The sequence below is a fragment of the Schistocerca serialis genome, chromosome 6 (assembly GCF_023864345.2).
Source record: "Schistocerca serialis cubense isolate TAMUIC-IGC-003099 chromosome 6, iqSchSeri2.2, whole genome shotgun sequence".
NCBI lineage: Eukaryota > Metazoa > Arthropoda > Insecta > Orthoptera > Acrididae > Schistocerca > Schistocerca serialis.
The window spans coordinates 554009065-554032709 of record NC_064643.1 but is presented as its reverse complement, the minus strand read 5'-3'; positions in this window follow the sequence as shown (position 1 = coordinate 554032709).

The following is a 23645-nucleotide window of genomic DNA, read 5'->3' as shown; positions in this document are numbered from 1 at the left end:
CAGAGACAGCAAAGGACCTGGAGCAACAGCTGAATGGAATGGACAGTGTCTTGAAAGGAGATACAAGATGAACATCAACTAAAGCAAAACAAGGATAATGGAATGTAGTCGAATTAAATCTAGTGATGCTGAGGGAATTAGGTTAGGAAATGGGACACTTAAAGCAGTAGATGAGTTTTGCTATCTGGGGAGCAAAATAACTGATGATGGTCGAAGTAGAGAGGATATAAAACGTAGACTGGAAATGACAAGGAAAGCGTTTCTGAAGAAGAGAAATTTGTTAACATCGAGTATAGATTTAAGTGTCAGGAAATCTTTTCTGAAAATATTTGTATGGAATGTAGCCATGTATGGAAGTGAAACATGGACGATAAATAGTTTAGACAAGCAGAGAATAGATGCTTTCGAAACGTGGTACTGCAGAAGAATGCTGAAGATTAAATGGGTAGGTCACGTAACTAATGAAGAGGTGCTGAACAGAATTGGTAAGATGAGGAATTTGTGGCACAACCTGCCTAAAAGAAGGGATCGGTTGGAAGGACACTTCTTAGGCACCAAGAGGGCACCAATTTAGTGTTGGAGGGAAGCGTGAAGGGCAAAATTCGTACAGGGAGACCAAGAGATGAGTACGCTAAGCAGATTCAGAAGGATGTAGGTTGCAGTAGGTACTGGGAGACGAAGAAGCTTGCACAGGATAGAGTAGCATTGAGAGCTGCATCAAACCAGTCTCTGGACTGAAGACCACAACAACAACATGTGACTCCTCACCCACATAGATTGTACCTGTTAGAAAACTGCGGTATTCTTATTTTCACTTCTTGCTTGAATCCAAAATAAGTTAATCAAATGTCTGCATGATACTGACTGACAGAAGTGGCAAAGTGGTTAGCTGTCTGGACTCGCGTTTTGGAGGATGACTGTTCGATTTCCCATTTGGCCATCTAGGTTTGGGTTTTCCTTGATCTCCCTAAATCGCTCCAGGCAAATGCCAGGATGATCCATTTGAAAAGGGCACGGCCAATTTCTATCCCCATCCTTGCGGAAACGACCTTATTCTCCGTCTCTAACGATCTCGCTGTCGACAGGACATTAAACCCTAATCGTCTTTCCTTTCGCACCATTCTGGATGACTGAAAAGACTGCAATACATTCTTGCTATCTGTTATGGTTGGGAGAACCTTTGCTACCATTCATCACTGCTTCTCGAATGGCATATTCTCCTGCATAGAAGACAGATCTTTCTTTGGGGAGGGAAATTGTTAGTGGTATCCATGTTCCGTACCCAGTAGACAGCGCAACCTGCATTGTTTCCGTCCTGAGACTTTGCTCCATCGCTATAAATTTCGTTGAACTGTTTTTACTGTTCTTGAAACATGTTTGGCGTTTGTAGTTGCATATGAACTACACACATCAAAAAAAGTTTTGCATCACCCCAGTTCCCAGAACTTCTGAAGATAGATGTGGACTGTGGACATAGTATCACACAGTCCCTTTAACTGTTCAAAGATGTCACTAAACCCGCCCAAAGATGTATACAACCATGCATGAGTACCGCCTACTAGACGGAGGGGCTCCGACAGCCTATCAGTTCCAGTTATTCCACCAGAAAGGAGGTACACGGCTCGTGTTGTCTGTAGTTCAGCCATTCATAGAAGGTCAATACCGCAGTTCGATCGCGTCTGCATTGTTACTTTGTGCTAGGACGGGCTCTCAACAAGGGAAGCGTCCAATTGTCTCAGACTGAACCAAAGCGATTTGTTCGGACATGGAGGAGATACAGAGAGATAGGAACTGTCGATGGCATGTCTCGTTCAGGCCACCCAAGGGCTACTACTGGAGTGGATGACCGCTACCTACGTATTAAGGCTCGGGGGAACCCTGACAGCAACGCCACCATGTTGAATAATGCTTTTCGTGGAGCCACAGGACGTAGTGCTACTACTCAAACTGTGCGCAGTAGGCTGCATGATGGGCAACTTGTCTCGAAGTCCATGGTGAGGTCCATCTTTGCAACCACGACACCATGCAGGGCGGTATAGATGGGACCAAACATATGCCGAATGGACCGCTCAGAATTGGCACTGATGAGTGTCGCATATGCCTTCAACCAGACAATCGTCGGAGACGTGTTTGGAGGCAACCCGGTCAGGCTGAACGCCTTAGACACACTGCCCAGCGAGTGCAACAAGGTGGAGGTTCCCTGCTATTTTGGGGTGGCATTATGTTTGGCCGACATATGCCGCTGGTGGTCGTGGAAGGCACCGTAACAGCTGTACGATACGTGAATGCCATCCTATGACCAATAGTGCAACCATATTGACAGCATACTAACGAGGCATTCGTCTTCATGGACGACAATTCGCGCCCCCATCGTGCACATCTTCTGAATGACTTCCTTCAGGATAACGACATCGGTCGACTAGAGTGGCCAGCTTGTTCTCCAGACATGAATTTTATCGAACATACCTAGGATAGATTAAAAGGCTGTTTATGGATGACGTGACCCACCAACTACTCTGAGGGATCTACGCCGAACGGCCGGTGAGGAGTGGGATAATCTGGATAACAGTGTCTTGATGAGTTTGTGGATAGTATGCCATGACGAATACAGGCATGCACCAATGCAAGAAGACATGCTACTGGGTATTAGAGGTACCGGTGTGTACAGCAGTCTGGACCACCACATTTGAAGGTCTCGCTGTATGGTGGTACAACATGCAGTGTGTGGTTTTCATGAGCAATAAAAAGGGCGGAAATGATGTTTATGTTGATCTCTATTCTTACTTTCTGTACAGCTTCCAGAACACTCGGAACCGAGGTGATGCAAAACTTTTTTTGATGTGTGTATGTATTTTCATGCTGCCAGTGTTGGCACACTGGCGGTCCGCACTTCAAGCCCCCTTCCACCGTCTCCACTCTCACATGCTCCATGGAGCATATTTTTCCCAGGCTACCTTTCGTGTGCCTCTGTGTTACTCAACAAGCGGTTTTTAATAATAGTTTCCATCCTGCACCACCATTCTTGCGAGTACCAAGCGTATATTTTTTTCCTCTCCCTGCTTGTCAGATTCATCCTCCACTCATGCCCAAGGTGCAGCCTACATTGGTAAGCCATCCAACTGAGCATATCCCTGAAATGTCATCTGTGACGGAGAATGCTTCGTCCAGTTAGATCCACACACCTAGCCTGTCCAAACAGATGGTTTAGGCGCTCCATATAAATCAGTTTATCACCCGTTTGGACAACTGCTGAGCGCCATGCCTCTACATGTTAGGCAAACAGAGCTTCTGCCTGCCTCCCTGCCTTCGACACCCATGACATGCGCCTACAGTTTTCCTCCACCGAGGTGATCTTTGCTGGATCCAGATTTATTATATGTGGCATAACAAAGTTTGCCCATTCTATGCTAAACTTGACCACACTGTCACAGCAGAGACTCACGACATGATCACCAGTCCTTCACAGTCTGACAGCTACCATAAACTAAAAGAGTGCTTAGACTATCATCGTCCAAAATGCAGCGTTCCTAGGTGCAATGTTCTTCAGAGGAGTGTTTCAACATGAGGCCCACCAAGCTCTTACAGTACCTCTGTGCCTTAGTCAAACCCATTTGTCTACCCACACATGCTTTTATTCCACAACTGAGGTTCTTACTTGCTTGCTGCAATCCATATAGTGTTCACCATACACAGCTATACAGATATTCACACAAACAAAGTCATAGCAGAGCAGGTGTTTCTGAGCTCCTCAACCCATCGCTGGGCACAGGCCTGAGCTGGTCCCCTCACCCTTACCCTCACCCTCCACCCATGCTCCAATCCCTTTTCGCCACTGCAGCAACAAGCCCCCAGCCACCCTGTAGCACACTGGCAGTGGTGTCTCCATTGACTAGGCCTCAGGATGTACAGTCAGACCTAAGACATATCATGGCATGTTTGAGCAATGAAACGATAAACTTAACTGCTGTCCTCACTCACTCACACCTGCCCACTTCCCCACCCCCACCCCCTAACCCCACATGACCAAGGGTCACTACCCACATGGTTTGAGCGACCATGCTTCCTATTTCCATGGCGACCTCAAACACACATGCCCATGCAGGTGTGTTACCACCTACATCCACTGAACTGGAGGACCCATATCATGCTGAGTCCATGTGCTGATACCAAAGCACCTCGACAGTGATGTCACCTACTGCATACCTCCATGCTTATGGGACCTAAACGCTGTCAGTGACCAGCAGTAGGTGCGCCCACTTGCTCAACAATTTCCCTGTGCCTTGCTGCACTTGACCACCTTAGCCCCACCTCGCTAACTGGCTACCTCATTGGCACTGACTTGAACCCATCCATCTTCCTGTGCAAACTTTTTCCTTGTCCCTCCCCTTTCCTCTTCACTGCTGCAAATGGCTCCTTCATCACTATCTACAGTCCCCACACCCATGAAGCTTATATCAGCCTTGTTGAAGAGTTTGTTTGGACTTTCACAATAGACAATGTCACTAACCCAATGTTCAGTGCAGAGTTTATCTTCCATTTCATTCTTCTCCCTGACCTTGTGCAGCATTGCCCAGTTGATGTCATGTCGGGTCACTCCACCCCTACACTTACCACACCACTGCACACATTGCCAATAAACGACTTTCTTAAATGGGCCCTCTTGGCAGTCTCCTTTCTCAATTCCTGCTCCTCACCTGCATCCCTCTCCCCGCCCCCCGCCCCGCACACCCCTTACTATGTGCACTGTGACACAGTACACTACAATGCGACCACTCTGGCCCCACTGGTTCACTGCTGCACCTGATCTCTCCCACTGCACAAGCACTGATTTGAACAGGCAGAAATTGAGACTTCCATTGCTGCCATAATCCTCCAACCATCCAAAAGACCTTGGTCCTCAGCACCTCATTTAACACCTATAAAGGACAGGACCTGACACCCTTTGCAGGTCAGTGAAAGAATCATTCTCAACTGTTATCCTGTCCTGCTCCTACACAGCTATAGTGATGACATTTCCAACTGTAATACCCGTAATAAAATAGATTGTGTGAAAGCGTTCACACAGATTCCAGTCATAGCAGTAGACATTGATAAGATGGCCATCATTACAAATTTTGGCCTCTTCAAAGTCCTGTCATGACCTTCGGCCTCAGTAACAATGTGTAAACCCGTCAATGTTTCTTACTCAGTGTCCTCTGCAGCACTCCGAGCTGTTTTGCCTACCTGGACGATGTTCTAAGCTACTCCTGGGACATGGATGATCACAGTGACCATCTGAAGGAGAGTTCTATGCGCCTGGATAGAGCAGAGTTCATTCTCAACCCAGAAATACGTGTCTTGGGAGTAGCCAAGACCGAATTCTTAGGGCACACCATTTCTGTTTCTGGCTCACGTTCCATGATGTATAAAGCGCTTCACAGATTCCTATGAATGTAGTCTCTGTTCAGGAATCTCTCACAGCCACGCTGCAAGGCGACTGAACGGGACGAAGGGTAACAATCCTATACTGTGGACCTAGCCAATGATGGCCAGTTTAGAGAGTTCTGAGCACAACCTCATCAATGCGGCCTTTCTGGCAAACCCCTACCCCTCTGCCCACCTTGCTATCATTACTGACGTGTCAGTTTGTGATTGGCACTGCTCGCCATCTACGAGGCAGTGAAGCACTTCCACTCTTCAGTTGAGGGATGTCCTTTCACCATCTTCAATGATCACCATCCTCTTATGACAGGGTTTTGTCAGAAAGATGCCGTCCAAATTTCGCCCCAGCACCTCTGTTACCGGGGGTATGTAGCTTGGTGTTATCGAGATTATGTAGCTTGGTGTTCTACTGATATACACACATAGCTGGTGTCCTGAAATTGTTGTGATTGACTCAGCCAATCCTGTGCATTCAGCTCTCCATTAGATAACAGGCCCTCACAAAAGCCCAGCCCACCAACCCCACACTAGCTCAGTTACTTCTGGACGCGAATTCTGACCTTGTCTTCCTGTTCTGCCAGGTCCCTGACACAGATCTGCACATTTGGTGCCACACAGGGTAGCTGTGCAGCCTGGGGCGTCTTGCCACAGTTCGCGCAGCTCTCCGCATCGGAGGTTCGAGTCCTCTCTCGGGCATGGCTGTGTGTGTTGTCCTTAGCGTAAGTAGAGTAAGTAGTGTGTAAGCCTAGGGGCCGATGACCTCAGCAGTTTGGTCCCATAGAACTTACCACAAAATTCCAAATTTTCCACATTTGGTGCGATATCCTACCCTGACTTCAAGGTTCCAAACACCACTTCCGATAAGCCACCTTCCCCCCCTCCCGCCTTGGCCTTCCACAAATCTGCATGTTTCTTCTGGCTGAGCATCCAATGGGACTGTCCCTCTTGGGCCTGCAGCTGTGTCACATTACAGCACGCAGAAGTGGGTTGTCATGTTCACCAATCCATTTCCTGTTTGCCCGTACTGAGCATTGGTTCTCCCATGTTCACATCAACGTCATTAGGCCTCCTGCCATCCTCAGATGGCTGCTGTTATCTTATCACGACGATAGACTAATCGGGAGGCATCCCTATCCTGGATATTTTAGCTGAAACGGTTGCTGCAGTGTTCATCATTGCCTAGGTTTCACGTTTTGCCTACCCCTACCCATATCATCAGACAGTGGATGGAAATTCACTTCCTGTTTATTCACAACTGTACTAGACTTGTGGCATGATCGTTCTTTTCACCACCAGCTACTACCCTGCTGCCAACAGCATGGTGGAACATTTCCACCATGCTTTAAAATCTGCGCTTACCTTCTACGACACAAAATGGTCATATTAGGTCTTCAGGTGGCTCGCAATACCTATTTGGAAGTGTATGCCACCAATCTGGTGCACAAGCAGCCCCTAGCCATATCAGGTGACTTTACCAAGCCGTAAACTTTCTCTATTATTACCTGTGTCCAGCTTACATCCAGCATCTTCATGGCCATGTGGCCTGCCCCCAACTAAAGCGTTCATGGCGCCATGGAGAGCCCGAGACCTTTTTGCACCACAACCTCACGTCGCGCACTCGTGGTACACTACACCATGCACCGATACCTGCCAGCCTCCACTCCACCCACAGTACTCGGGCCCTCACCTCGTTTTGCAAAGAAACGACAAAATATTTACTGTGAGTTTACACGGCGCCCCTTTAGTTGTGTCCATCGACAGGATGAAGCCAGCTTAAGTGCTCACCGTCGACAATGTCCGCATGTCACCAATAATTGAGGACTCTGTCCACCATCGACCCTGACGACAATGCCACTGCTGCCGCTGACACCACCCTGTCGCCGTCGAACTATTCTCCAGTGCCTGTGACCAAGATGCAGCCACCTCGCTTCCCTTAACTTCCCCTTTGTAGACTAATAAGATTCGACATGGCATAATTTAGTGTACTTTCTTGTGTTGTGATGTACCTTACATCTGTTCGAACATTTTAAATTACTGTGGACAACCACTTGGGTCGCTGCGAATTTGATGTTGATTACCGAGTGACAAATAATCTTCGTCTATGGAACATGGTCATGGAATTTTGTACTTGTTTATTTTGCTTGCTGTTTAATTACTGTATGATTAGGTTCAGTCAGTGATGAAATTTCATTTAATGATGTATTTTTTGTCATATGTATTTTGATTTATAGAGAATTGAGTGCTTACTTGAGAAAGCCATCTCTAGTTTGAGTGAGTGCGTGTGAGTTGGAATAAATTCTTCTGTGGAGTCTGTGACCGACAGTTGGGACTATTGTGAAACAAGCTTCAGGGGCAAGGCATGTGTGTGTTTATGTTAATACGTTGCTCAAATCTGTATATAAAATTAAACTGTACCAACCTATGAATGGTAGAGGGTAATGGTTTGACCAGTGCCTAAGCCATAAACTTACTAAACGAAATAAAGCCTTAAGGCACAGTTCTGCATTTCTCATCCCATCTAAAAAAGATGGTTCAAATGGCTCTAAGCACTATGGGACTTAACATCTGAGGTCATCAGTCCCCTAGACTTAGAACTACTTAAACCTAACTAACCTAAGGACATCACACACATCCATGCCCAAGGCTGATTCGAAACTGCGACCGTAGCAGCAGCACGGTTCCAGACTGAAGCGCCTAGAACCACTCTGCCACAGCGGCCGGCCTCCCATCTAACCTCCTGCAACGAATGTTAGAGACATAGTCGCACAAAAAGACTTTCTTCAACTTGCCATATTTGTACAAGTCTTCATACTGTAAGGTGGCTAAAATTTTCGCACCTTTGTAGAACTCATCCACATACTTTGCCGTGATCTGAGGTATCATGTGATAGGCTGTACATCGTATATATGAATATATAAAGGAGACTGACATTGTCACGTACGTCTTGTAAATAATTGTTAACGCTTATTGCATGAAAGGTGACGGAGTGTCTTTATTATAAGAACGGTGTAATGAATGATTTTCTATACTAGTAGAAGATGGAACGCCAGTGGAGATGAAACGGCAGGCAGAACTCAACCTCTGGGTGTAAGGCCCGCACAGGTGTTAGTCCTGCTTAAACACAGGAAGTGGCTAGACGGACTTCGTGGTACTTGAACTCTGCAGCACAATACGGCGACGGCTGGCCGCTATTGTAGTAGGGGCCGGAAGAATAACTGGATAATACTTCCGAACGTTGAAAATCTAGGACGCAGGTGAGAGGAACGAAGAAGCGGCACCTCGGAAACCACGCAGACTGGCTTATTTCCAAGGATTTTTACTCAGAAGCATACCATTGTACGAGTATAGGTTTTTCCTCGCAAACTTTCCGCGCTGGACGACAGAAGACCAAAATATGAAACTTCCTGGCAGATTAAAACTGTGTGCCCGACCAAGACTCGAACTCGGGACCTTTGCCTTTCGCGGGCAATTGCTCTACCATCTGAGCGACCGAAGCACGACTCGCGCCCAGTACTCACAGCTTTACTTCTGCCAGTATCTCATCTCCTACCTTCCAAACTTTACAGAAGCTCTCCTGCGAACCTTGCAGAACTAGCACTCCTGAAAGAGCACGACTCGGTAGCTCAGATGGTAGAGCAATTGCCCGCGAAAGGCAAAGGTCCCGAGTTCGAGTCTCGGTCGGGCACACAGTTTTAATCTGCCAGGAAGTTTCATATCAGCACACACTCCGCTGCAGAGTGAAAATCTCATTCTGGAAACATCCCCCAGGCTGTGGCTAAGCCATGTGTCCGCAGTATTCTTTCTTTCAGGAGTGCTAGTTCTGCAAGGTTCGCAGGAGAGCTTCTGTAAAGTTTGGAAGGTAGGAGACGAGATACTGGCAGAAGTAAAGCTATGAGTACCGTGCGCGAGTCGTGCTTCGGTAGCTCAGATGGTAGAACAATTGCCCGAGTTCGAGTCTCGGTCGGGCACACAGTTTTAATCTGCCAGGAAGTTTCATATCAGCACACACTCCGCTGCAGAGTGAAAATCTCATTCTGACTAAAATATGGTTGGTCGGCGTTTGGAAGAATCTGTAGAGAGGGAGAATACTCCGTGATTTCGGGAATATGATTCGTTTTCGGAATTACGATGGTGGGGAGCCGAGACTCGGTGGGAAGCCAGCGCTGGAGAGACGTGGTCTTCCGTTGTGAGCGCCCGTGTGTGGTGGTCGCTCTACATCAGCTTTGTTGGGACAGACGGACTTGGTGTCTTTGCTCTTAGGAGAGTTTGTAGTTAGAATAGTTCGGCACTGTACTGTTACGAACCTACACGGTTCTCGACTTCACCTCCGGGTTGGAAGTCGTCGTTGAGTACTCAGCGTCCAGTAATTGTGAGCACTTCCTCTGCTTATACTTACGTTGAGACGTTACTGAATCCGTCCTTGTGGCTGGAAGTTCGCGTTTCTCGTCTGTAGAACACAGAGAGGAGAAGACAGTATTAAGAGTATATTAGTCAGAGGACCGTCTTCTGCCGTCCTAGTGCTTCAAAGAATTTTTATTTTTGTGGCTGGAGTTCTTCCATCGACGCAGACGTGTACGAGAACCATCACTTCGACGCACCAGACGCAGTACATACAGTGATATCGCAAATTGCTTCGGCTTATTAGGGCTATAAAGCTAAACAGCTGTGATCACGTTAGTTTATTTCCACTGAGGTTCTACACCACCGTAGATCATCTTTGAAAGTAGTGTCTTCTAGTGTTTGGTGCGTAGATTATGTTAGTCATTTCACGTTATTGATATTAGATCGTGAAGTCATAATAAGGGGCAGAGTTGGGCAATTGATTAGTAATTTTTCTTAGGAAATGTAAACTGTGTAATATAAGGAAGTTTTTTTTTTAAATCTACAATACATATATATATATATATATATATATATATATATATATATATATATATATATATATATATATATATACACTCCTGGAAATTGAAATAAGAACACCGTGAATTCATTGTCCCAGAAAGGGGAAACTTTATTGACACATTCCTGGGGTCAGATACATCACATGATCACACTGACAGAACCACAGGCACATAGACACAGGCAACAGAGCATGCACAATGTCGGCACTAGTACAGTGTATATCCACCTTTCGCAGCAATGCAGGCTGCTATTCTCCCATGGAGACGATCGTAGAGATGCTGGATGTAGTCCTGTGGAACGGCTTGCCATGCCATTTCCACCTGGCGCCTCAGTTGGACCAGCGTTCGTGCTGGACGTGCAGACCGCGTGAGACGACGCTTCATCCAGTCCCAAACATGCTCAATGGGGGACAGATCCGGAGATATTGCTGGCCAGGGTAGTTGACTTACACCTTCTAGAGCACGTTGGGTGGCACGGGATACATGCGGACGTGCATTGTCCTGTTGGAACAGCAAGTTCCCTTGCCGGTCTAGGAATGGTAGAACGATGGGTTCGATGACGGTTTGGATGTACCGTGCACTATTCGGTGTCCCCTCGACGATCACCAGTGGTGTACGGCCAGTGTAGGAGATCGCTCCCCACACCATGATGCCGGGTGTTGGCCCTGTGTGCCTCGGTCGTATGCAGTCCTGATTGTGGCGCTCACCTGCACGGCGCCAAACACGCATACGACCATCATTGGCACCAAGGCAGAAGCGACTCTCATCGCTGAAGACGACACGTCTCCATTCGTCCCTCCATTCACGCCTGTCGCGACACCACTGGAGGCGGGCTGCACGATGTTGGGGCGTGAGCGGAAGACGGCCTAACGGTGTGCGGGACCGTAGCCCAGCTTCATGGAGACGGTTGCGAATGGTCCTCGCCGATACCCCAGGAGCAACAGTGTCCCTAATTTGCTGGGAAGTGGCGGTGCGGTCCCCTACGGCACTGCGTAGGATCCTACGGTCTTGGCGTGCATCCGTGCGTCGCTGCGGTCCGGTCCCAGGTCGACGGGCACGTGCACCTTCCGCCGACCACTGGCGACAACATCGATGTACTGTGGAGACCTCACGCCCCACGTGTTGAGCAATTCGGCGGTACGTCCACCCGGCCTCCCGCATGCCCACTATACGCCCTCGCTCAAAGTCCGTCAACTGCACATACGGTTCACGTCCACGCTGTCGCGGCATGCTACCAGTGTTAAAGACTGCGATGGAGCTCCGTATGCCACGGCAAACTGGCTGACACTGACGGCGGCGGTGCACAAATGCTGCGCAGCTACCGCCATTCGATGGCCAACACCGCGGTTCCTGGTGTGTCCGCTGTGCCGTGCGTGTGATCATTGCTTGTACAGCCCTCTCGCAGTGTCCGGAGCAAGTATGGTGGGTCTGACACAGCGGTGTCAATGTGTTCTTTTTTCCATTTCCAGGAGTGTATATAAGCAGGAGCAACGTTTATCATTTAGTAGGATTAGTTGCCTTCATCATTCATTTATGTTTAGATTGTAATTTATAGAATTAAGAGATCCTAAGAACTACTTCAGGGGGTAGTCAGACACGGCCAAATCTTCATTTTAGCGTTTATTATTCTCCATTGCGCACATTCATTTTACACCCGCCTGGAGTAGCATCTTGGAATACGACAACCTTGGCGCATTTCTTTCAGCTGAATTGGATGGTGATGAAATGTGCAGAGCTGTAGCCAGTCTCGTATTACATTCTTTTTCACCAAACAAACTTTATTCCTCAATATGACAGGACAATTTTCTCTGTAATTTGTAATGTGTGTACAATAGAGTGGTATTATTCAAGGGAATGTCTGAAGATTGTAGGGGATTTCCTCTTTTCTATGAGTTGTAAAATGCATGATGAGCCCATTTCTCTAGTTGTTAGTGGCCTGACTGAACCCTCTAGGACACTTTATATTGGATTAGCAATTCTTCCGAGAAACAGGGCTTGCGTGCTGTGTGTCCAGTGGCACAGTAGCGAATGTAAATACGGAGCTGTCTCCAAAAGAAACTCGACCACCCACGAAATGCTACATGCTTCGTAAAGATGACATTTCACTGTTGTGTAGGAGCCACAGAACGTTTCCACAGGCGAGTCTTTTGCCTCGTGGTGCGGGACCATTGCGAAAGGAAATTCACAGAAAGTTCTAGCGGGACGGCTTTGGTTGGTCGGCGCATGCAACTTGGCGATTTACCATGGGTCGGCGCTCGCAACTTCTAGGAACGTGGAGTTGTCAGAGGTCAGCACTCGCAATGTTCCAAAAATTGCCACCGAAGTGTCGAGAGCAAAAGTGTATCAAGTTTTCCGTTTGGGAGAGGTACGCGATCTCAGATTGGCTTAAACTGCAATTTTGACGCACTCACTTCTTGAAGGAGTAGGAATACAAGTTTTACAGGGTGATTCAAAGTTCGGAGTTGGGCAGAGGTGGTCGTCTGGAACTGGAGTGGAGCAGCTGATTCGGCTTTAACAATTCAGAGGACAGTCAGCAGTTTTCTGGAGACCAGATGGGCCACGCCAAGCCAGTGTCCATCTCTGCCTGCGACCTCGTCAGGCCTTCTCGCACGCAATTGATGTAATACGATATTGCAGTGCTTGTGTTATTCTGATTACGATGCGAAGTGGACAGCTCGTATGAATTAAGTCAACTCTCACCTCTTAAAGAATTAAAGACTGCGCTTGCAAGGAGTCACTGGGGGTAAGGGTCTACTCAACCCAATTTGCCACTGACATGTACTGAGTGCCCCACTCAAGGTGCTAGTTCACCACTACAGTCCAGATGTATGTAGATGAATTGTGCACGAGAAAACGAAAGGAAGGTTTGGCCTTAACACGAAGACCGTGCTGTGTGCCCCAGACACGCATGCATGTCCAAAGGAACAGCCACTAGAGCGACTACAGCCGTTATGAATAAGGCATCCATCAGCTGTAGAATGGAATGACGACAATGAAAATTTGTGCCGGGCTGGGACTCGAACCAAAGTATATGCACGTCCAAAGGAACTTGGCATCGTAATCAGAATAAGAGAGGCAATGCAATTTCGTATTTCTCTTGCCATACCGGGCAAGCGACTTTCAAGTACAACTCTGACCTGCGTGGGGCTATATATAATGGATGAACGAGTAAAGGTTGTAGACGCATGGGTGACGACATATGGAACTTTGGGTGTGGCCGTGAGTCGTGAACGGATAGCCAAATGGTGAGGCGACCGCTCGCGATAAGCGGGAAATCCGGGTTTATTCCCGGTCCGGCACAAATTTTCATCGTCGTCATTCCATTTTACAGTTGGTGGTTGCCCTTATTCGCAACTGCGAATGCATTTAATGCAATTGATGTAAGTTCCACAGTGAAATGGCATATGAAAATCGTTCAGGATGAGAAGTATGTTGTTTCATATTAACTGATCATTTACTTTTAAGGTGATCTCTCGCCCATGATTTTGCTCTTTGGGGTTCTCATTCTTTTAGGCACTAACTTACCAATGCAGTCATCACCACCAATTTAAATTCACTGTTAATAGTCAGTTAGCAATGGTAGACACGTTTCGTATCCATTCGGTTTATTCTGTTGGAACATTACCAGTCCCTTCCTTCCCGGTGATTCATAATTACACTACTGGCCATTAAAATTGCTACACCACGAAGATGACGTACTACAGACGCGAAATTTAACCGACAGGAAGAAGATGCTGAGATATGCAAATGATTAGTTCTTCACAGCATTCACACAAGGTTGGCGCCGGTGGCGACACCTACAACGTGCTGACATGAGGAAAGTTTCCAGCCGATTTCTCATACACAAACAGCAGTTGACCAGCGTTGCCTGGTGAAACGTTGTTGTGATGCCTCGTGTAAGGAGGAGAAATGCGTACCATCACGTTTCCGACTTTGATAAAGGTCTGATTGTAGCCTATCGCGATTGCGGTTTATCAAAATGGCTCTGAGCACTATGGGACTCAACATCCATGGTCATCAGTCCCCTAGAACTTAGAACTACTTAAACCTAACTAACCTAAGGACAGCACACAACACCCAGTCATCACAAGGCAGAGAAAATCCCTGACCCAGCCGGGAATCGAACCCGGGAACCCGGGCGTGGGAAGCGAGAACGCTACCGCACGACCACGAGATGCGGACTGCGGTTTATCGAATCGCAACATTTCTGCTCGCGTTGGTCGAGATCCAATGACTGTCAGCAGAATATGGAATCGGTGGTTTCAGGAGGGTAATACGGAACGCCGTGCTGGATCCCAACGGCCTCGTATCACTAGCAGTCGAGATGACAGGCATCTTATCCGCAAGGCTGTAACGGATCGTGCAGCCACGACTCGATTCCTGAGTCAACAAATGGGGACGTTTGCAAGACAACAACCATCTGCACGAACAGTTCGACAACGTTTGCAGCAGCATGGACTATCAGCTCAGAGACCACGGGTGCGGTTACCCTTGACGCTGCATCACAGACAGGAGCGCCTGCGTCTACTCAACGATGAAGCTGGGTGCACGAATGGCAAAACGTCATTTTTTCGGATGAATCCAGGTTCTGTTTACAGCAACATGATGGTCGCATCCGTGTTTGGCGACATCGCGGTGAACGCACATTGGAAGCGTGTATTCGTCATGGCCATACTGGCGTATCACCCGATGTGATGGTATGGGGTGCCATTGGTTACACGTCTCGGTCAGCTCTTGTTCGCATTGACGGCACTTTGAACAGTGGACGTTACATTTCAGATGTGTTACGACCTGTGGCTCTACCCTTCTTTCGATCCCTGCGAAACCCTACATTTCAGCAGGATAATGCACGACCGCATGTTGCAGCCTCTGTACGGGCTTTTCTGTATACAGAAAATGTTCGACTGCTGTCCTGGCGAGCACATTCTCCAGATCTCTCACCAATTGAAAACGTCTGGTCAATAGTGGCCGAGCAACTGGCTCGTCACAATACTCCAGTCACTACTCTTGATGAACTGTGGTATTGTTTGACTCAATGCCCAGGCGTATCAATGCCGTTATTACTGCCAGAGGTGGTTGTTCTGAGTATTGATTTCTCAGGATCTATGCACCCAAATTGCGTGAAAACGTAATCACATGTCAGTTCAAGTATAATATATTTGTCCAATGAATACCCGTTTATCATCTGCATTTCTTCTTGGTGTCGCAATTTTAATGGCCAGTAGTGTATCACGCATTAATATGCACTCATTCCCTGGCGACGAGTTATTTGGCCCAATGTTGTTCTGAGCGCAGTATTTTGAATTTGCAGTCAATAATTTGTAATTCTTATTTCATGATAGTAGCCGATAGCTCCCATCACGTCTTTGTAATTATTAACGTATAATCACCGGGGCACACAGTACGGTCCACGTGTTAAGGCCAACCCTTCCTTCCGTTTTGTGGTGTACAATTCATCTACATACATCTGGACTGTAGTGGAGAACCTGCACCTTGAGTGGGGTGCTCAGTACATGTCAGTGGCAAATTGGGTTGAGTAGAGCCTTACCCCCCAGTGGCTCCTTACAAGAGCACTCTTTAAGAGGTGAGAAGTGACTTAATTCATACGAGCTGTCCACTGAGAAAGGCAGCCAAACAAGCCCATTTCAAATGGTTATGACGACAGACGTCAGAGAATGTTTTATCCAACAGTGCGGTGTAGATAGACTTCGTTCTTAGTTATGTCGATATTTTTATGATTGTAAGAGCGTCCGTCACGATATTAACAAGGGGACCGCGCCCACTTTCACCACCAATGTCGCCCAAATTTATGCTGAATCCAGGTTTGGACAGAAATGAAAGAGACAGAATTGGGAGCTCCAGATGGCTGAGAGATAAGAAAAAAATGGCATTTTTGGCACGTGTCGGGTGAGACGTTCAGCTTTTATGTTAGATTAGTTTTGAGGCAGCGCTTAGCGCAACGGAAAGAGTTATGAATGGTAGTGCGAAGATCGTGGGCTTGAGCACCTCCGTGGAAACACTTTTTTATTTTCGTTTCTTACGTTACTTACACGGCAAAGAAACCGGAATAATGTTCAGGACACAGTATTGCTCAAGAGTTTCATAAAAGACATGTAAACGAAAGGCAAATGAAGATCTGGGACTGCAAATGAATTTCGAGGAAAGGGTTGTATTATTTTGCAGTTGCTGATTTACACATGCTGGGTAGTATTCATCGTAAAAACAGGTGGAAGCAGTAATTTTCTTGGCGTCTTGCACAAGTTATAAACGCAGAATTTTTACAGATACATGGTCGTTTTAGTTTCTATACAGAAGCAAACTTGGTTTATCATAAAAGTTTCTCTCTCATCGCACAGTTTGGCAGTAAACAATGCGTAACACATCATGTCGCTGAATATTTGCAATGACAGCGTGTGATGCACAATGGGATGTATTTTGATGCAGTTTTCTCGGGATGTGATTTCCTTTTCTCCCTCGACGTGATAAAATCAGTTTTGAAACTGAGGATCAAATTCTTTAACTGACTAGAAAACTAGACATCGCACGGTTGCACTAGCTGTGCGACTATGGGGCGGGGGGAACCGCCAGAATACATAATACTGCCTGATGTCAATCCATCAACTTGAAAAATCTCGTCGTATAATTGTGGATTCGTTTATCCTCCCACGAGTCAATTAACAGAAAAAATGTGTTCTCCTGCACACAGGCATCTATCATATCCAGTACAATATACTGAACATTATCTAGGTTTATTTGCAAAATAAGTAAGATAAAAATTGAAAATAAGAAAAAGTATCCACGGAGGGGCTCAAGCCGTGACTTTCGTCTTACCATTCTTCACTCTTTCCGCTGCGCCAAACGCTGCTTCGAAACTAATCTAACGTAAATGGTTCATATCTCACCTGCGCCAAAAATACGTTTTTTTTTTTTCCTAATCGCTTGGCCATCTGAAGTTCCCACTTCCGTGTCTTTCACTTCTGGCCAAGTTCTGAATTAACCATGCATTTGGACGGATTCGATGATGATGAGTAGGCACGGTCTCCTTGTAAGATAATGCTTAGAATGTTTCTTATCAGCTGTTCACTACATTTTGATGCAACTGGCCTTGTCAACATATAAACTAGAGTTAATACCATTAATACATCAAATTAATGAGTAAATAAAACTACCGTACATATTAGTAAGACCACAATGTCAGTTGTTAATAGACTTGCTAATATCAATATATAGTTACTAAAATACTTATCACTCTCTCTCTCTCTCTCTCTCTCTCTCTCTCCACTTTACACGTTGACGTGGCTAATCTCATACATATGCTAAATTACAATTGTGTATATGTACTTGTACATATTAATTATGTACATTTGCACTTCATGATGCCGGCCGCTGTGGTCGAGCGGTTCTAGGCGCTTCAGGCTGGAACCACGCGGCTGCTACGGTCGCAGATTCGAAACCTACCTCAGGTATGGATGTGTGTGATGTCCTCAGGTTGGTTAGGTTTAGGTAGTTCTAAGTCTAGTGGGACTGATGACGTCAGACGTTAAGTCCCATAATGCGTAGAGCCATTTGAACCACTTCATGATTACTTATGGCTAGTTGAAGCAACAACTCATATGGTTATATACACACATATAAACACAGAATGATTATTACATGCAATTTTACTGACACTACCCTCTCCATGAGTTCAACTGTGTAAAATTCTCGCTCTTTTAGCTAAGTTTCTAAAAATTTCTTGTACATGTGTAAGGGAGTCCAGTGAGCTGGACTGAGTTTTGTTGAAGAATTTAAGCCTCATGTGTTTATGGCTGTTGTGTGTGTGTGTGTGTGTGTGTGTGTGTGTGTGTGTGAACGAGAGAGAGAGAGAGAGAGAGAGAGAGAGAGAGAGAGAGAGAGAGTGTTTCTTGAGTACAGTAAATCTGTCACGTGGCTAATTCTTGTATTGTGCAAATGAATATTATTTCTTAGTGTAAGTTTGATTAATTTTTCTTGTGAGCTGATTTCTACATGCTCTCTGGGAGGCAAACCTAGAAAATTTCTTACGCCTTTCTTCTGCCACTGAAAACTGTTAGCTGAATATGGTGCATCTCTCCACAACTGTAGTACGTACTGCAAATTTGAATGGATGAAGGCATAACAACAGGAAAGTAATAGATTCTTACTGACATTCTGTCTCAATTTATGTAACAAAAATAAAACTTTTGCCAGCTTGCTGCACGAGTAATTTGTGTGTCCATCACATGATAATCTTTTGTCTGCCCAAAGTCCGAGTAATTTCACATTCTTATTCATTGCTCTGAGATTGAAATGAATTTCTTGTGTTTTTTTTTCGTTAATGGACAGCTGGTTGCTTAGACACCAGTGATTAGTCGTCTCGATAATTTCTCTGTTGTAATTTTGAACATTTTGTAAGTTTTCAGCTGTTGTCATCAGTGTGTTATCGTCAGCATACAGCACAATCTCCCATGGTATGTGTCTTGAGAAATCATTTATGCATGTATAATGAAAAGTCCAAAAACCGGTCCCTGTGGTATTCCATGCTTTATTTTTAACAACTGTGATGGCTGATTATTTGCTTATACTAATTATAGCGTGTCAGATAGGTTAGAAATGTACTTAATGATTTATCTTTAATGTCATAGTGAGCTAATTTTAGTAATATGGTCTCACGTGACAGAGTTGAAGGCTTTGCTGAAGCCTATAAGCGTACCACATGCCTTATGTATCTTTCCAACACCCTCATATACACTACTGGCCATTAAAATTGCTACACCAAGAAGAGATGCAGATGATAAACGGGTATTCATTGGACAAATATATTATACTAGAACTGACATGTGATTACATTTTCACGCAATTTGGGTGCATAGATCCTGAGAAATCAGTACCCAGAACAACCACGCCTGGCCGTAATAACGGCCTTGATACGCCTGGGCATTGAGTCAAACAGAGCTTGGATGGCATGTACAGGTACAGCTGCCCATGCAATTTCAACACGATACCACAGTTCAAGAGTAGTGACTGGTGTATTGTGTCGAGCCGGTTGCTCGGCCACCATTGACCAGACGTTTTCAGTTGGTGAGAGATCTGGATAATGTGCTGGCCACGGCAGCAGTCGAACATTTTCTGTATCCAGAAAGGCCCGTACAGGACCTGCAACATGCGGTCGTGCATTATCCTGCTGAAATGTAGGGTTTCGCAGGGATCGAATGAAGGGTAGTGCACCGGGTCGTAACACATCTGAAATGTAACGTCCACTGTTGAAAGTGCCGTCAATGCGAATAAGAGCTGACCGAGACGTGTAACCAATGGCACCCCATACCATCACGCCGGGTGGTACGCCAGTATGGCCATGACGAATACACGCTTCCAATGTGCGTTCACCGCGACGTCGCCAAACACGGATGCGACCATCATGATGCTGTAAACAGAACCTGGATTCATCCGAAAAAATGACGTTTTGCCGTTCGTGCACCCAGGTTCGTCGTTGAGTACACAATCGCAGGCGCTCCTGTCTGTGATGCAGCGTTAATGGTAACCTCAACCACGGTCTCCAAGCTGATAGTCCATGCTGCTGCAAACGTCGTCGAATTGTTCGTGCAGATGGTTGTTGTCTTGCAAACGTCCCCATCTGTTGACTCAGGGATCGAGACGTGGCTGGACGACCAGTTACAGCCATGCGGATAAGATGCCTGTGTTCTCGACTGCTAGTGATACGAGGCCTTTGGGATCCAGCACGGCGTTCCGTATTACCCTCCTGAACCCACCGATTCCATATTCTGCTAACAGTCATTGGATCTCGACCAACGCGAGCATCAATGTCACGATACGATAAACCGCAATCGCGATAGGCTACAATCCGACCTTTATCGAAGTCGGAAACGTGATGGTACGCATTTCACCTCCTTACACGAGGCATCACAACAACGTTTCACCAGGCAACGCCGGTTAACTGCTGTTTGTGTATGAGAAATCGGTTGGAAACTTTCCTCATGTCAGCACGTTGTAGGTGTCGCCACCGGCGCCAATCTTGTGTGAATGCTCTGAAAAGCTAATCATTTGCATATCACAACATCTTCTTCCTGTCGGTTAAATTTCGCGTCTGTGGTGTAGCAGTTTAAATGGCCAGTAGTGTATAATATCTAGCAGTTTTTGTACTGCTTTTACTATTAACAGATTTCATCTCAAGCCAAACTGATTTGCCTTCAGTAACTTGTTCAAAATATTCACATATTTGTTTATGCGTACTGCTCTCTATTGTTTTGAGACCAGTCTATGGTTACTAAGGAGTTGTGTTTCTCCTTTCTTAAACACCGGGAGGGCAACAGAAATTTTAAGAGCCTCAGGGAAAATAACATCTGCCACAATTACGTTGACTTGATAAAACATTGGCATTTTTAATTTCATTTGATGTGCTCTTTACGACAAAATAACTCATTCCGTAATAGTCCTCTGTTTTAGAATTTTCAAGCTCGTTAATTACTTCGCTAATAGTGTGAAGAGTAATTTTAGACCATGAGAAGATAGTTATAATTTTTTCTTTGGGTAAAAGTGTCTCAGCGACTGTGTTGTTGGCTGTACTGTTTACGAAGTATTCATTTATACGTTAGAATCTATGGGAAAGAACTTGCCCCCCTTCTAACAGCCATGTACCGCAAGTCTCTAGAGGAACGGAATGTTCCAAATGATTGGAAAAGAGCACAGGTAGTCCCAGTCTTCAAGAAGGATCGTCGAGCAGATGCGAAAAACTATAGACCTATATCTCTGACATTGATCTGTTGTAGAATTTTAGAACATGTTTTCTGCTCGCGTATCATGTCATTTCTGGAAACCCAGAATCTACTCTGTAGGAATAAACATAGATTCCGGAAACAGCGATCGTGTGAGACCCAACTCGCTCTATTTGTTCATGAGACCCAGAAAATATTAGATACAGGCTCCCAGGTAGATGCTATTTTCCTTGACTTCCGGAAGGCGTTCGATACAGTTCCGCACCGTCGCCTGATAAACAAAGTAAGAGCCTACGGAATATCAGAAGAGCTGTGTGGCTGGATTGAAGAGTTTTTAGCAAACAGAACACAGCATCTTGATGTCAATGGAGAGACGTCTACAGACGTTAAAGTAACCTCTGGCGTGCCACAGGGGAGTGTCATGGGACCATTGCTTTTCATGATATATATAAATGACCTTGTAGGTAGTGTCGTAAGTTCCATGCGGCTTTTCGCGGATGATGCTGTAGTATACAGAGAAGTTGCAGCATTAGAAAATTGCAGCGAAATGCAGGAAGATCTGCAGCAGATAGGCACTTGGTGCAAGGAGTGGCAACTGACCCTTAACGTAGACAAATGTAATGCATTGCGAATACATGGAAAGAAGGATCCTTTATTGTATGATTATATGATAGCGGAACAAACACTGGTAGCAGTTACTTCTGTAAAATATCTGGGAGTATGCGTACGGAACGATTTGAAGTGGAATGATCATATAAAATTAATTGTTGGTAACGCGGGTGCCAGGTTGAGATTCATTGGGAGAGTCCTTAGAAAATGTAGTCCATCAACAAAGGAGGTGGCTTACAAAACTCTCGTTCGACCTATACTTGAGTATTGCTCATCAGTGTGGGATCCGTACCAGGTTGGGTTGACAGAGCAAATAGAGAAGATGCAAAGAAGAGCGGCGCGTTTCGTCACAGGGTTATTTGGTTATCGTGATAGCGTTACGGAGATGTTTAGCAAACTCAAGTGACAGACTCTGCAAGAGAGGCGCTCTGCATCGCGGTGTAGCTTGCTGTTCAGGTTTCGAGAGGGTGCGTTTCTGGATGAGGTATCGAATATATTGCTTCCCCCTACTTACACCTTCCGAGGAGATCACGAATGTAAAATTAGAGAGATTCGAGCGCGCACGGAGGCTTTCCGGCAGTCGTTCTTCCCGCGAACCATACGCGACTGGAATAGGAAAGGGAGGTAATCACAGTGGCACGTAAAGTGCCCTCCGCCATACACCGTTGGGTGGCTTGCGGAGTATAAATGTAGATGTAGAATAGTGTTGTCTTTTTTGCGTTGATTTATGAAAGCATTTTAGGCCCCTAGGCTGCAAACCCAAATAGCTTACGCGTAAATTTGGTCCTGAATATTGCCAGGTATTTGCAGCAATGTCGACGGCAACACTGCTGCGGCCACAGATTGTCGTGAAATATGGCCCACGTAAACGCACTTGACGGGACGCGGGGAGTACGGTTACGTTGGCAGCGCGTGTCCGCGCATGCGCGCTGGCCAGCGGCGTGGACGAGGCGGATCGTGCGTGTGCAAAGAGCGAGCCGACTGGCCACGGCGAGCTGTAACTTTCTCGATCGGCCTGACAGGTTTCGGGAACAAAGCCAGCCCATAAATAAGCGCCGAAACTGGTCGCGGGCCCTCGCAGGGTTGCCACTGCCGGCACACACTTGCTTGCAGTTTGGGGGGCCACGCAGGACTGGCCGCCGCACTTCTCCCTCTGTCTCTCTCGTGTGTGTGTGTGTGTGTGTGTGTGTGTGTGTGTGTGTGTGTGTGAGAGAGAGAGAGAGAGAGAGAGAGAGAAGAGAAAGCGGTTGTTGCACGGGACTAAGAGCCACTTCCTGCAATGCTAAATACAAATGTCAATCAAACGTAAACGAGAACTCTGTAATTATGCTGCAGGACAAAAACACCGCGGCGGGACGAAAGAATCATTGGGAAAGACCTAAACTGCTCCAGCTTACGAAGCAGGTGCATAACGCAATGAGTAGGCTAATGTTTCAGAGAACTAAGCGAACAAAAGAAGAAAATAAAGGCAGACAAAATTTATTTTATCCGTGACGGAGAAACACAAACACGAAACACTTCTTGTATCGCTTGATTTATGCCAAGACACATATCGGACTTTCGCCCACCTTCAGATTTACATCTTCTGATTTTGTCCATTATAAATAGTAACACACAGAAATAAGCACTATTGTAAAATAGATACAAGCACAGTATGATCCATACTGTTACGATAAATACTCCTTGTATAAAAGCATATCATACTCTGTGGGAGACTCGTAACATTATCTCTACTAACTACATTTAAAAACATCTTTGTAACTGTTTGCTTATGAAAGTTACTGTCGATGTCTACTGTGCACTGAAAATTGTATGTAATGTTGGTATGAGTGAGGCTCTGCACAAATGGAACAAAAGAAAACTGTAAGTAAAACTTCTTCCAAATTTCGCCACTAACTACATATAAAAACCGATAACTAACGAAAAATTGCACGTTTTTATATGTTGCAGTCAAGTCAGCAAAACAAAGCAGAACCTCATA